At 38.0% G+C, this 16344-nt stretch overlaps 1 long non-coding RNA gene across 1 annotated transcript in view; it reads left to right on the top strand.

Annotated features, from left to right (window-relative positions):
- LOC105095374 (uncharacterized) overlaps positions 1–16344 on the top strand; it is a 399959-nt gene that overhangs the window by 86022 nt on the left and 297593 nt on the right. The window lies entirely within an intron of this gene.

Raw genomic sequence — 16344 nt, 5'->3', positions numbered from 1 at the left:
TTCAGTTATACATATATATTCTTTTTCACTATAGGTTATTACAACATACTGAATATATAGCCCCCTGAGCTGTACAGTAGGATCTTGTTATCGATTTTATATATAGTACTTTGTATCTGCTAATCCCAAACTCGTAATTTATCTGCCCTCCCCAACACTGGCTCCCCAAGGGGAGCATTTAAGCCAGTCTTTGAGTGACACTGGAAATATGAGGCAGCTTTGGAATTTATGGAATAATGGGGGGGACATTGTAAGACATCCTGGTTGGATAGGTCTGGAGATTAGTGGTGAAAATGTTAGTAAGTCACTGAAGACGGTATAAGAATTGTACAACTTACGCATTAATTATGTGAGTAGAAAAATAAATCAGAAAAAAGTGCAGTGTTTATTGGATACCTGAACTGCAATGTACTTGTAGTTGTGGGCATCCCTTCCCCCAAAATAGAGAAAGTGTTAGACTCATAATGAGTATGAAGCAGCTGTTCCATCAAGCTGTTTTCCGAATGGGCTTTCACCATTATTGTTGTTGTTAGACAGAGAGAGAAGTGATTTTACTGTGAATGTGAAAATGAATTAATGTTGCCTGTCAGGAAACAAAACCAGTGCCAGGAGATCAGCTTATGCACAGCTGAAATATTGAAAAAGAAAACTCTGGGAAATCAGAGAGCTAAAAAGACAATGATCCCAAATTCACACTAGTCTTGGTACACGGAAGTCTGTGTTCCACTCTAGAGATGAAAACAGCTTCAGATAAGGCAATTTGGTCACCATATCTAGGCAAACTTGGAAAGTAATAATGATACTGACACTGAGATTGTCTTACCCCAACCCAAATACCAGATAAAAAAGTCAGTTCCTGGACCATCTGGGATAAGGTTGCCATATTTAGCAAATAAAAATAAAGAATTTCTACCTAAATTTGAATTTCAGGTAAACAATGAATAATTTAGGGGAATAAGTATGTCCTAAATATTGCACGGTGCATAGTTGACACTAAAAATTACTCATTGTTTATCTGAAGTTCAAATTTAACTGGATGCCATGTGGCAATTGTAATGTAGGATAATTAATAATCTTATCTCAATTCCCAGAAAAGTATGATATGATTGCTTTTGAACTCTTCCCTGGAATGCCAACATTGGATTCTGACTAATCTTTCATGGCAGATTATATTATATATCCCGTTCTGCACTGTCTTCTGACAATGTGACGTTGATTCTCCTCTTTTGAGAGGTGGGGTATGTGTAGACTTTGTAACTGCATTGACCAGTAGAGTGTGGTGGAAGTGACACTATTTGATTCCTGAGGCTGGATTATTAAAGGTATGACAACTTCCAGTAGGCTCTCTCTCTCTCAGTGCTTGTACCTTGGGAGCCCTGAGCTGACATGTAACAATTTGTGCTACCTTAAGCCACCTGGCTGGAGAGATCACGTGGAGAAGCCACATAGAGACAGAAAAGAGCCCAAAGAGCCCAGATATTCCAGCCTCCAGCTATTCACATCTCTGTCTGAATAACCCAGCTTTGAGATGACCCCAGTTCCAACCACTGTTTGATTGCAACCTCACTGAAGACTGAGCTGAACTACCCAGCCAAGCCACTCCCAAATTTTTGACCCATAGAAACATGTGAGTTGAGTGATTATTTTGTTGCTTTAATATACCATGTTTCGGCTTGGTTAGTTACACAGCCACAGATAATATTATATACTGGTTTTGGGGAAGAGGAATGACATCACTTTTTAGATTAACATCTTTTATGATTGCCTTGTAAAATAAATAGCTTTGTTTTTTTAGGAATATGGACATGGTAATATGTCCAAATCTTTGCTGTAGTCAGGTTTTGAAGGTTTTACAGTTGTGGCTTCTTAGCTACCTTTTTTTTTTTTTTTTTTTTTGAAGTCCAAGTGAGTGGATCTAGTACAATAGGAAAATTGAATTGTCCATTATAAAAAATCCCCCCCAAACCAAAAAAACTTAGTCCCAGTATTACATAATCAAATAAGCACTGTTATAGGAGGTCTAGGTTGTCTTGACTTTGACACTAAATAGCTATTAGACTTTGAGCAAATTAATTAGTCTCTAAAACTGCGTGCTTGTATCTGCAAAATGAGGCATTATTCTAGATACAAGAGATGGCAAATACACAGCATGCAAGCTGCCATTTTCCCTAGCAGACATCCCTAATGAATTGTAGTGCTCTTTCCGCAGGAAACGACCTTAAGAGTTCCTCTCAAAGCAGAACTCCAAGCAGTCAGGGGCAATCAATCATAGTTGGAATAATGACAAAATCTTTTTTTGCCTTTCCAGACCTTGAACATATCTACTGTTACTTCCAGTGTTAAAATTTAATATCTGTATAATCTAAGTTCTTAAAGGGTTGCTAAAGGGATTGTGGAAGTCATGTTGGAACTATCTGAGGACTCCTAGAGCAAAGTTAATTGACTGTGCATCGAGTGTAACAGAGCTCTATACATATTGTTATGGATAGAGTGATGAAAAAGACAGTTTCTCCAAGAAAGAAAAGGAGACACACAAATAACTCCAAATGAGATAGTTTTATCACCCTGGGTCAAATTAGACCGATTTTGCCCAGATTGTCAGATGAGACCACTCAACTGTGGCCGAGGACAATTTATATAAGAAGAGGTAGTGATGTGTCTCAGGGGTACTTTGTTCACATTTTAATCTAAGTGTATCTAAAGGCTCCAGCTTTCTAGCAGATATAGATCCACATATAGATCCACAAATATGACTCCAATTCTGAAAGAAGTCAGTAAGTCAACTCCTTTGAGCTCCCTACACCTAAGCTTATTTCCCGAGAATTTGTTCTCCTCTGTAGTACTGCTGACAGCTCCCATCTCTCACTCCTTCCTTACGTGGTTCTCTGCTTTTCATTTAGACCATCTTTCGACTGCATTACTATCTGCTTATTTCTCTACCCTAAGCTTGGAAATCTCCCTTAAAGGCCATCACCAACCCCCTTTTCATATGCTTCTTATTTGATCATTAGCCGTTTGTTATCTTTCCCTACCCTGGACCAAGTTTTCAAAAATTTTCTCCAAACATGTGTTTAGAATTATTTTTTTCTAAATTAGATAAGGTTTCAATTTTTGTTTTTGTATGGAAGGTCAATATTCACTATGCACATTTTAAGTGTACATATTCAGGTGCAAAATCTCAATATAACCTTTTGAATCCTTGAGCTTTACAGCACAGGACTCCCATTTTAATACCATCCACACTGCCAAGTATTAAATACTAATCTCTTTGTATAGTCTACCTCACATCTGAACCAAATAATAAAATAACTGATCTTAGAAGGTGGAAGAGAGAAGCTCATTTCCAGTTGAGAGGACTGGAGTAGGAACTCTAGAGAAGGTAGTGTCCTTCATCTTGAAGGACAGATAAGAGATCAGAAGGCAGAAATAGAGTGGGGTGTGGATGGGGGCACATTCCAAATGGAGGAAAAAGCAGGAGCAAGGCATGAAGTCAGAAAGATAGGAGAGTGAAGTGTATTTTTGTCTGCAGTTGTCATTAGAGTAGAAGAAAGATGGTGGAAAACCATATGGCAGAGGCCCTTGGTATCTGTGGACTGGTTAATTAAGTAATCGAAGGCTAATCCTGCTTTGCTTGATTTCGGGGAGTAGGTGATATATTTGCAAGTGGTCTCTAGTACTTCGTCTCTGTTCTATTTTTGAAAATTAAGGTTTGGAGAGGATGGCTCCCTTGTCTCTGTCTCGATCCTTTTCCGTGAGAAAGAAATGTGGTGAAGGCAGATATTCAAAGTGGTGAAGATTCACTGTGCATTTAAATGACCAGTTTAACAATCTGCTTGGAATTCTTTCTTTTCCCACTGTAGACATTCCCTAAGCCTCCAATAGTGATCCTTCTAGCATACACTTAAACGCAATATATAAATTGGGCTTTCTAGGAGCCACCAGAGGAGTAACACAGATTTCTTCCACAAAGGACTTTGTCTAGCAGTCATTCTCCCTTTATCCATTCATTCAAGAAATGTTTCTTGAATACCTACTAGGTATTGAGGCCCTGACATGGATATTGAATATAGATTGATATATAACATAAAAGATCCTTTTCCTTTTGGGAATAACTTCTGAGAACCACATGTTAGGCATAATCCATCAGGAGTGATTGACATGCAGTAGTGCACATAATGACAAACGCTAAGAAGGAAACTAACAGCCTGCAAATATAAAGACTCATGGGGGAAGAAACTGTGAGATTGGATCAAGGTGACATGCTCTAAAGAATGCCAACCTCAACCCTTAGGAATGAATAATAGCGAGGGCTTTTTAGTCAACATATTGCATAGATAATACTAGCTGCTGTAATAGATAAACCCCAGTGGTTTCACATAATAGACTTTTATGTCTTTTTCGTGTAAAATTCAAAATAGGTGTCTGTGGTAAACTGGTGGCTCTCCTCCAAGAGGTGATGTAGGGATCTAACTCCTTTCTTGTGACTCTGTCCCTTTCAACATTCAACTTCTAGGATCGCTGTGTTCAGCTTAAGTCTGAAGAGAAAAGAACTCGGTGGATCAAAAGTAGAAAAGACCTGGAAGTAGACACTTAATTACTTCCCTCATTCTTTGGCCATATAGGCCTGGATGGGAGGATGGGAATTGTAATATTGCTATGTGTAGGACGAAGAGGAAACAGTTTTGGTGACCAGCATATGTATATATATCCTTGTAGGAAACCTTATCAAACAGATCATGTGTTAGGCCATGAAGGAAACCTAAACTGACAAAAAAGGGAAAATCACACAATCTGTGTTCACTGTCTACAACACAATCTAAGTAGACACTCTCAACAAAGTTAGTTCCAGTCCCAAAAAATCTTTACAAAAACCCTTTAAAATAATTTTTGACTTAATGAGATTATAAAACAAAAATGACAAATTGTTTCAAAATGAACAACACTGAAAGCAGTACATATACAAATTTGTGCTTTGAGATATGGTCAGAGTGATAGGCAGAAGAAAATATATAGCTTTAGATGCATGTATTAGCAAATGAGAAAAATAGAAATTAATTGAACTGAGTGCTCAATATAAGAAGTTAGAAAAAGAACAAAATTTAAAAAAACTGTAAGGAAGGACTAACAAAAATAAAGGAAAAAAAAAAACAAATGCAAAATAGAAAACAAATGCAAAAACAAACTCAAAAGTGGATCAATAACAACAAAAAAACCTGCCAGTTTCTTTCATTAGTTTTTTTTGATCTAGAAAATAGAGAGAAGACACAAATATAACAACAGTAAGAATGTGAAGGAAATGTAATTGTGGATATAACAAGAATTTTCAAAATTACAAATATGTGTAAATATTAGCAAATCCCAGTGAGTGACTGATCATGCTTCTCGTGCAAGTGTTTGTGGCAAGTATGGGCAGCCCAGAGAAAAACTGGGTGGAAGAGAGGAGTAGAGAGCTAGAGTGCACTTGAAATTGATCAGAAGCAACCACTGGAAAGAGGAAGTTCATTTGAAACATAAAAATAATTTAAAAAAAGGGTCTTGTTAGATTACAGTGCTGACTATAGATAGGGAGGGTCTTAAAAATATGCATGATATGAGGTGGCAGTCTTTATAAAGCATTTCTTCTGGATGGAGAAGGCAAAAAGGATCGTAAAGTGGAAGTTAAGGGTAAAATTTAGAGTTCTTTGAGACAAAAAAGAAGGAAAAAACCCAGAGGACCGCAATTCCTTCAACAAAAGCAAAAACAAAAAATGAAAAAACCAAATGAAGCAAACATAGTACTAGGAAGTAAGAGTTTTCTCAAAAAGTGAGAAGACAGAGGCATGTCAAAGGGACACAGGAGCTAACCTGAAATAATTACCAATGGCCAAAGGTAGAATATTTTGAGCAACCAAATACTGAATTATAGGCCAAAGTATAAAAAAAACATAGACAAGTCCATGTTGCTATGAATAAATGATGAAATAAACATATGAAGTGGGGAGAAGAAACTACTTTTTCTACAGAAGAATTCCAAATAATATATGTTGATATTCCCCTCTCCAGGAGGTAAAGCTTAGACTCTCCCCTAATGTCTATGGGCTGGACTCTATGACTTGCTTCCAAAGAACAGAGTATAGGCAAGGAAAAATAGAAACTTTACAGTGGAGAAAACTGGCAAACACTGTCTTTACCATGTGATCAAATTTAACATCACTAATGAAAACATGAGGATATCCTGTACGCCAAGATGTGATGTGTTGAGAAAGTCACTTCACTTCTTTGGTATTCTTTCCAAATTCTGTCTTGGTTCTTTCCAACTCTAAACCTAGTCTAATCGGAGAAAAAAGTCAGTTAAACCCAAAGTGAGGAACAGTCTACAAGATATCTGATCAGTACTTCTAAAAACTGTCAAGATCATGAAAAAAGTAGGGACGATTGAGAGGATTTCGTAAACCAGAGGAAAGATGACAACTAGATGCGATATGGTAACCTGGGTTAGATCTTGGAACAGAAAAACATCTTAGTGAAAAAAACTGGCAAAATTCAAATAAAGTCCAGAGTTCCGTTAATAATAATATACCAATGTTGTTTTCTTAGTTTTTACAATTAACACTAAGGGAGACTGAAATTGGCTGAGAGATACACAGGAGCTCTCTGTAGTCGTTGCAATTTTTCTATAAACCTAAAATTATTCCAAAATGAAAAGAATATAGAAACGAGCATATAAACAAAAACACCAAACACACCCACTGAAGAAACTGGACTTCGGTCACTGATAGAACATGGTGCCTTTGAATTAGGAATCTAGAAAACCACCTCACCTTGCAAAATGAATAGGAAAAAATGTTATAAATCTATATAAAATTTTTACATCAGAAAGTAAGAATCAGTCTACCTAAGCTGTTGACTGTTTCCCTATCCAAACAAACAAAGCGACCAAGAAGCATAAGAAAACTGTCAGGCATCTCTCCAAACTGATGAAATGTACTTAAGCATTTGGGGATATGATAGCTTATCTTGAGTCAGAAATATAAAAATTGAAAACAGAAATAGACAAAATCAAAGAAAGAAATGAAAAGAGAGTTGATTAAACTCATAAAGGAAATAGAAGAAAAAAGACCAAATCATCTCACAAATGAAGACTAAATTACAAGTTGCCCAAGGGAGAATAGGCTCAAAAGGAAATTTAATGAGGAGCATTCAAGAAAGATGGGAAATAACCAAGAGAATAAAAATGGGATAAAGATAGACGTGAAAAGGGTTGGGGAGGAAATGGTTGAAATGGAAGAAAAAGAAGAAATGACATGTTTGATTAGAGCCCTTGAAGAAGAAACCAAATAACAAAACTAACATTTAAAAGCCTAATTCAAGGAAACTTTTTTTAGAAATAGAATAGATCTAGGTCTACATATGAAAAGAGCTCACTGGATACATATATAGAAATTAACTCAGAAAAATTAACTTTAAGACATATCTGAGAAAAATAATTAGATTTAAAGAGTTAAGAAAATTCTCAAGGCCTCCAGTCATAAGGATCAAGTAACAAAAGCCATGGAGTCAGATTGGCATCAGATTTCTCAAAGACAACATAAAAAGCAAAACCACAGTGAAGCAGCGTTTTCAACAAAGTGAAAAGTGTGAACTAAAAGTTTATGTCTAGCTAAGCTATCCTTCAAGTACTAAGGGGATCAGTAAACAACTTTAAACATAGAGCAACTTAGCAACCCATTATCTCCACACTATTGAACATTTTGTTGGAGATGTTGGCCATCGCAGTTAGATAAGCAAAATAAGCTAGGGAATAAGAATTGGTAAAGAACAAGTAAAAACTATTTCAATTTGCAGATGATATGATCACATAACTGGAAAACCTTAGAGTCAATGATAAGATTAACTCAAACAATTAAAAAGTAATGAAGTACCAGGTTATAAAATTAATATACAAGAATAGCTAGCCTTCATATCCACACATGTAAAAAATGAATTTGAGGTTATAAAAGTAGAGAAAGCCCAATATTCAATAGGAACAAAGAAGACTAACTAGCAACAAACTTAACAAGAAATGTGCAAAACTTACTTGTGGGGACTTTATCACACTCTTGGAAGACTCAGAGTATACTTGAACATATGGAGAGACATGCCCTATTCTTAGAATGACTCACTGAATTCTTGTAAGAGTTTAGTACAATCCTTGTAAAAACACCAATACATTTTCTTCTGGAGCTAGATAGGTTGTTTCTAAATATCATTTGGAAAAACAAACATGCAGGAGTATCCAGGAAAGTAGCAAAACCCATGAAGGAGACTAGACATTAAAACATAATATAAAGCCTCTATAATTTAGGCAGTGTGATACTGGTGCATGAGTAAACAGAGTAGTGAAATAACAAAGTTCAGAAAAAGACTCAAGTATGTAAGGGAATTAAGCCTATGATAAAGGCAATATCTCAAGTTATCAAGTCAAAGATACACTTTTTAATAAATAGTGCTTAAAAAACTGTTTACTCCTTTGGAAAAGATAAAACTAGATCATTTACTCACACCACACACAAGAATAAACTCCAAATGCATGCAGGTTTTAAACAAAAAATGAAGCCAACCAGGTAGTAGAATAAAAATGAGCAGATTCCTCTGTAACAGGCATATAACGGAAAGTTTTCTAACTATGATTCAAAATACAGAGGCTATAAAAGAAGAAACTGATACATTTCACAATATAAAAATAAAAATTTGTATGTCAAAAAGGACCATAAAGAAAGTCAAAATACAAAGGACAAACTGGCAGAAAGTGTTTCAATATACGTTGCAGTTAAAGGGGAATATCTCCATTTAATATAGAATGCTTAAAAATTGAGAAAATAAAATTAAAAAAAACTTGATAGGGAAGTGAGCTAATGATTTAAACAAAGGAAAATCGCCCTTAAATTAATGAAAAGCTTTTCAACTTTACTTACAATGATGCAAATACAAATTAAAACGACACTGTGATATCATTTTTTCACCCATCCTATTGGTGAAAATTAAAAACAGTATGACTAAAAGTGCTGTTGGTGAGGCTGTGGGAAGACTGCCACTTTCATGTAAGTGCTTTCATTGGTGAAAATGCAAACTGGTACATCCCATTTGGAAGGGAATTTAGCAAAATCTAACAATGATATATGCACTTACCTTTTGATTTAGTAATCCCACTTCTAGAAATTTACCTGAAGATGTACCTCCTCAAATCTCAAAATATTTCTGTGCATATATTTATGGCAGCATTTAAAAATTTTCAAAATACAGAATATATTTTAAATGCCCATATACAGGAGAGTGTTTGAATAAGCCAAATAAATCTACACAGTGGAGGGTTAATGGGGAGGATCTCTAGGAATAAAAGTGTGAATGATTTCTGGGGGTATATTGTTAAATGAAAAATACAAAATGCAGAAGAATATCTATGGTATACTCTTTCATGTAATTTTTTAGAATCTGAAAATATTTCAAAATAAACACTTAAAAGTTCACCCCAAAAGTATTCTCTTTGTAGTCATAAATAAGTCAGTGGTGCCCACCCTAATTGCTTTCATTGCTGCCATTCTTCCTCGTGCTATAAATCTTAATGTATGCAATGAGAACAGAATGCATAATACACCTTCATGTTAGAAGGAAGAAAAATCACATATATATGCAGATGTTGTGTTTGTCTACTTGAAAACTGAAACCAAATCGGGTGACATGTGAATTACACTTCTGAGAGAGTAAATCAAAATGAATGTATAAAAATCCACAGCTTTCCTATGCACAGTCAACAATTAGAGCATATGAGGGAGTTGGTGTAAGATGCCAGATTGAAGGGAACTGAGGTATGAATGGGAGGCAGGCGATTTTTTGGAAAATTCTGCACATAAAAAGAAGTAATGGCTGACGGGGTATGTAAAAGAGAGTAGTATTCTTTCTTCTTCCTCTGCCTCCTCCTCTTTGTTTCTTAGGAGAAACATTAGAGCATGTTTGTGTACTGCTAGAAATAATCAGTAGAGGGAGAGAGACTGATACTACTGGTTAGTGGTGGTAACTGTAGCCCCTGTGAAAGCACTGGGATAACCTTGGAAAGGAACAGATCACTTCCTTAATTGAAAAAAAATTTGTTGAAGATGTGTGCATATGGGCAAAGATTTGTAGATCTCGTGGTGAGGCGATGAGGAAACATTGTCAAGTATGAGGCAAGGTCAATATCTGAGGCTGAAAGTGGGGTGGAAAACTTCAGGAGACAGGTGAACATGTGAAAGAGCAGTCTTAGAGAACCAGAAATCTATGCTTATCTATGGAGAGAAGTGAAATTGCTGGGCCCTTGAGATTCTATTGATATGCGAGAATATGAATTAAAAGTAAGACCATTCTTCCTGCTTGTTTGAATTTCTCTAGCGATTTTAAGCTGCCATGGGAGCAGGCACAGGAAGGTGAGTGGTTGCTAGGTGTTTTTGCAGATGGGTATGATGGAGGGAGAGAAGGGACGAGGAAATGGATTGGTGTTTGCCGGCACTAGTTATGGTGTAATTACAATGATGTGGCGTGTCATCTAAGCTGAACAAGGAGGGAAGTGAGTGGAGGATGAGGCCCTGGATGGAGAAAAAAATTACAGGACCAATGGGTTAGAAGTCATGATGAGGATGAAACATTTTTAAATGGTTGTACTTAAGCAAGTGGGCTAACAGGAGAGGAGACTGTCTATAGAGTGAAATGTTTGCATTTAAGATGTCAAAGTTGTACAGTTTTTGGTGATGGCAAGGTCCTGTCATTGATCACAAGAATAGGGGACTGAAGTAACAAAATAGGAGGTTCAAGTCATAAAATAAGAAGGTCAAGAATTTTGAGTGTCCCAGGGCATCAGCAAGGTCTTGCAGATGTATGTTTGTATTACTAGAAATGATGAAAGGAGTTGGGGTACAAAGGAAGGTTGTAAGCCAGGAGCCAGGTGGTAGAGCCAGAAGATACAGCCTCACAGAATAGGGGATTTATAAGAGGGTAGACGTGCAATGGAATGGACATGGCAATGAGAAACAGAGAGGACAGCCTGCCCATCACAACACGAGGCTGAAGATAAGAAGAGCTTGTATCTGGAAGGCTACCCAGGAATGCTTTGTCCTCAAAAGATAACCAGATTTCAATTAAATGAGAAGGTGGAGGAGCTATTCCAAGAAGTTGAGTCTGTAGGATTGCTTGCTGATTACCAACATGAATGAAAGGCTCTATGAGAAAGGGGATCAAAGGGAGGTTGATTCAGATGGAAAAGACAACAGTGTTGGTGTAAGAGTTTCAGTAAAAATAACCAGGGAGGGTTGCACTGGGATTTGAATTATGTTAGGATTCATTGTGATCATTTTCTAATGGGGAAAGAATTTGTTCCACTGTATTTGGGTACAAGAAATGTCATTTCAATTTTGTTTTTCTCTATTAAATCATGCTAGGCTATGAGTCTTTGTCTGCCTATTGATAAGAAATGAAACTTTAGGCATGTTTGATGGCTGCTTTCTGCTCTCTGGGGTTATATAAAGATGGGAGGTTTCTTACACTGTGCAGGAATTTGGAGAGGCCCTTCTGGGCTCCATATTGTAATTGCTGTTGATGAAATGCTTATTATCCAAATGGTGTTTCATTTGAAGTCAAGCAGTTATTCTGCTTAAAAGAGTCTATTTGTTTCACCTCCAGTTTGCCCTGTGAAATCTGACCATGGACTTTGAGGCTTGTGTCTTCAGGTCCACTCCCTGGGAATCCACATCCTAGCCCTGTGAGAAGGTCCTAGTATCTCCTGGAGCATTGGGTGAGGTTGAGGCACTCACTGGTCTCTGCCACTGGCAGAGCCCACTCTCCTTTCAGTCCATATCTTCACAAAATCCTCTGTACCCTAAAGTTGGAGACAACCCAATTTTAACTGTTTATTCCCATGTGCAAAGAATTTTGAAACAAGTAACTCCATTCTTTCTAAGAGTTAGGTCTGGAAGATTAAAAAAAACAGTTTGCTTGCTGGGTAGAAGAAAGGGAAAAAGACTGCATTTTTTTTTTCTATTTTGAGGCTATAGGGATGTTTTTCTTTTCTTTTGTTTTAAATAACACAAGTTTATTATCTTCCAGTTCTGGTCAGAAGTTTGAAATGGGTCAAAATCGAGGTGTGGGCAGAGCAGCATTCCTTCTGCAGGTCCCAGGGGAAAGTCTGTTCTTTGCCTTTTCTGACTTCACTGGGCTGCCCTCATTCCTTGGCTCTGACCCCTCACCACTCCAACCTCTGCTTTTGTCATCACTTTCCCCGACTCTGACCCTCCTGCCTCCTCATACCAGGAACTTTGTGCTTAGATTGAGCACCCCCAGTTGATCCAGGGTAACTCCCCATCTCAGCATCATTAACTGAATCACATTTGCAAAGTCCCTTTTGCCATGTAAGGTAACATTCACAGGTTTTGCGGATTAGGACAAGGACATCTTTGGACCGTTACCCTGCCTATCAGACTGCCAATATGTGGTTGGCTGTATGTGTTGTTCTCTTCTCAAGGCCATGGCTTTCTTCAGGCCCTCATTGTACCTCTTCTGGAAGAGTCCATCAGCCACGTGACCAATCTCCTTTTGCCCATCTGGCCCCTCTACAATCCCTGTCCACTGCAACCAGGGTGTCTCACTCAGAAACTAGGGACATTTGTTCAATTGTATTATTCTCATCTGCCTCATAGAGTTGAGTGGGCACTCGGATCTTGTTCTGGGGTCTGAATATATTACCCAGGACATGGAAACTTCCAGGGAGGACAGCTACTCCTTCTGCTTTCAAAGGCTCATGTAACTAAACTGAGGAGGTGTAGGGTGACAAGAAGCACTGCTCCTTCAAACAGGCAGGGTGACATGGCTTCACTATCTGGCTCCCCCTCCCTTAGAAACTAGCACTGCATGTGGAGCTGCAGAAACAGGAAAGACTTCCTCCAAAACAGGAGTCCGGGAGTTCTCCACCATTATGCAAATCAGTTAACACCAAACAGTTGCTTTCACAGTCACACAGTCATGGTGCCCAGAGCAATCATTTCCGTTGCCACCATCGGGTGGGTGTGCGAGCTGGGCTCATTTTAAAACATATGACTAATGAGCATGTATCTGGGTGGTCCATCTGGCATCAGTGGGGCTGATCTGAAATGATGGCAACATAGCTGAGACCCAGGGACACAGTTTATGGGCAACTGACTGGGCTTTCATGACTTTCCGCTTGTGGGAGTTGGCGGCAGGAAGGGAAGGGTTTCCGTGTCTCCTGTTTCACTCAAAATATCTTCCCTTTGAGTGCGTTTAGTTGAAAGATATCCAGGCAAATTAGGTACTGAAGAAATTTGTCACCTTCTCTTCTCTGGAAAATACAAAGAAGATAACGCACGGGTGGTTTTCTGCAGAACAAGCCTGTAGTTACTCTGGTTAACACCACATTGTCTTGATTTCACTCAGGAACATCAGCTCCCAGGGAAAATGAGTTGAGGGCTACAGTCATGGGAAGAAATGGAAGTTCAATCATCCACTTTAGTAATCAAGAATAGGAAACACAGGATAAGTCTGATAAATGCAACATATAACACAAATGTATTTTAAATCTCTTATATATTAGTCAAGTAAAAGAAGATGGATAGAATGTAATATAAATAGAAGAGAGAACCAGAGACAGCTCAGGGATGGGAGGAGAAAAGTGAGAGAAAAAGCAGTAAATTATACTTACCACCAAATACCCATTGTCGTGGAGTCTTATTTATATTTCTTTTCTTTTGATTTTCACCTACTTTTTGACCCATTTCCTTTTTTTCTGATTGGCTTACAGACCTCAATTTGACCCACATCAACTTTTTGTAGTGTCAGTTGAAATGACTATTACTCATATTGTTTATTTGGTTTGGATTTATGTGATTTTTAGTCCATATTCTGATCTCTAGTATTACCTGGAGGTTTTCTAAAAATGGGCTGAAACCTACAACATATACCTCTATTTTCCTTTGCTTCCATAACAACTTAAACTGATTATGTTATCTCATAGTTCTAAAGGTCAGAAGTCCAGCGTAAGTCTCAGGCTAAAATCTTGGTGCCTGGGCTAAAATCAAGGTGTTAACAGGTCTGCATTTCTTTCTGGAGGCTGTCAGGAAAAAATTTTTCTTTGCCTTTTCCAGCTTCTAAAGGCCACCCACATTTCTTGACTTGTGGCCCTTTCTTCTGTCTTTAAAGCTAGCAGCATTACATCTTTCTGACATTTTTTTCATCCTCACATTTCACTGTTGCCAGAGCCAGAAAAGGTCCCTTACTTTAAGGGCTTGTGTGATTAGACTGGGCCCACCTGGATAATCCATGGTAATCTCCCCATCTCCAGGCCACTTGATTAGCCACCTTAATTCATCTACAGTCTTAATACCCCTGCCATGTGACATAACACATTCAAAGATTCCAGGAATTAAGATGTTGAGTTTTTTGGGAGTTACTCATAAGGGTTTGCCGTTATTATGCCTACCACAACTTATTGTGTTTTACAGTAATTAGATAATTTCTCTTTTAGTTCTACCAGCATTTCTCCTGGTGTGCCAACAAGGATTTGTCTCTGAGGAATGCTGAACAAGGACACTGTGGCCCAAGAAATTCACTTTTATTTTATGGAGAGCTCACTTCTCCCAGCCAAATTCCTTATTTATTTATTTATTTATTTATTTATTTATTTATTTAAAGATTGTTCTAGAAATTTTGGTCTACTTGAGCCATAGTAAATATGTTTTGTATTTTATTTATTAAATATTCCTTAGTGTTTGTCATCCAGTGATATTTGGAATTAGCTTTTATGTATATAGATACGGCAGGAAGAGGGAAGACCCATTATGAGGAGATAGATTTAAGCTAAGTTTCTGATTTTGGAGTCCTGATTGTACAGTGTCACAAGCCTCTTTGGAGGAAAAAATATCTTGACGAGCTTACTGCCATCACTTGAATATAAACTCATCTTTCCAAATAAAAATGTCAGTGTTAGTGATTTTGTTGACGTTGTCTCTGGCTCAAAATTTACTTGAGATTTTTAATTCTTTTGAGCCTGATCATGCCAAATGCAATGAGAAAAGTGGAAATTACCTCATCATTTTTCTCTTTCCCTATTTTCTTCTACATCACATCAGTTCCATCTGCCCTCAGAGAATCAGGGGTGGCTGTTATAGGGAATCCAATTCTTTTTTATTAAAACTCTGAATGTTTGGTTTTGCCCTCTTACCTCCACCTCAGCACTCACCAAGAGTATCCTCCACACAGTGGAAATCAGATATCAGAGAGGGTGATTAATGGTGTTCAAGAACTGATGTCAATATCCACCTCTGGCTCAGCCACTGTAAAAAGCATAATTATTTTTCCCACTTCATGTACATTATAACCTGGTACCTATAACACTGGAAAATGAACTCTTCTCATGTGTCCTGTAGTAAATGGCCCATGTCAGAGATACACACTTAGACTGCTGTTTGACTGGCCAAAGTATCAATAAGGAAGTGAAAAATAGTTCATCTTTTTAATGCCAGGGTTCTTGCATGACAACTCCTGAAAGCCTTGATGCTTTGTAATCAGTTTTTTGAAAAGGTTGGACACAAAAGAGTGCACTCAGGAAATAACTTTTCTCTCAGATTCCTGCCTTTAAGTCCATCACTCTTTTGTTCTAATATAATATCTTCGGCAGCTTCCACAGTTTTTTTTAGTCCCTATTGAATTGTCTCATCTGAAATGAACATCAGAACGTCAGCCTCTTGCCTCTCTCCAGCGCAGGCCCTCACCCAGGCTTTTCCCAACCAACGTAAGGGAAAGAGCACGTGTAGTCTGTTCATTTACTCTCCTTAATCTGTGTTTTCTCCTACTTGTGTTCGGTGGGTACAAAGGGAGAGCAGATTAGGGGGAAAATTAAGTTTTCTTTGTATTGCCCAAGTGCTGGCTCTCATTACGGGCATCTGGTTGGCTGTTTCGACACCTTTCTACTGCGGAGTTTCACACTGAGCCTCTCCCTAGTAGCCAACCTCTTACAGCCCACCCCACTTGCCTACTCTTGCTCCTTGGAGACCACCTCTGGCCAGACTGATATTCAGCCAATATGGATCTGTCCTGGATCATCATCCATCCTCATTGTTTGGTGCTAGTGTCTTACTAGTAGTAAGTATTTTAAATATTATCCCTATTTCTAGACTTTCTTCTTCTGGGGCAAGACTTCCCAACATGTGGTCCTCCTGGGTGATCTCCTCTGGAGATAACTCAAGCCCAGTTACTTCCCATGGGATCCACTTAATCTGTGGCAACTACATTGGCAACACAGCCAGGCTTTCCAGCAGACTTTTATGGGCATAGCCAGGCACCAGTCTCCAC

The sequence above is a fragment of the Camelus dromedarius genome, chromosome 3, assembly GCF_036321535.1.
Source record: "Camelus dromedarius isolate mCamDro1 chromosome 3, mCamDro1.pat, whole genome shotgun sequence".
Lineage (NCBI taxonomy): Eukaryota > Metazoa > Chordata > Mammalia > Artiodactyla > Camelidae > Camelus > Camelus dromedarius.
The sequence above is the reverse complement of the archived record's forward strand: the minus strand, read 5'-3'. Positions and strand labels throughout refer to the sequence as shown.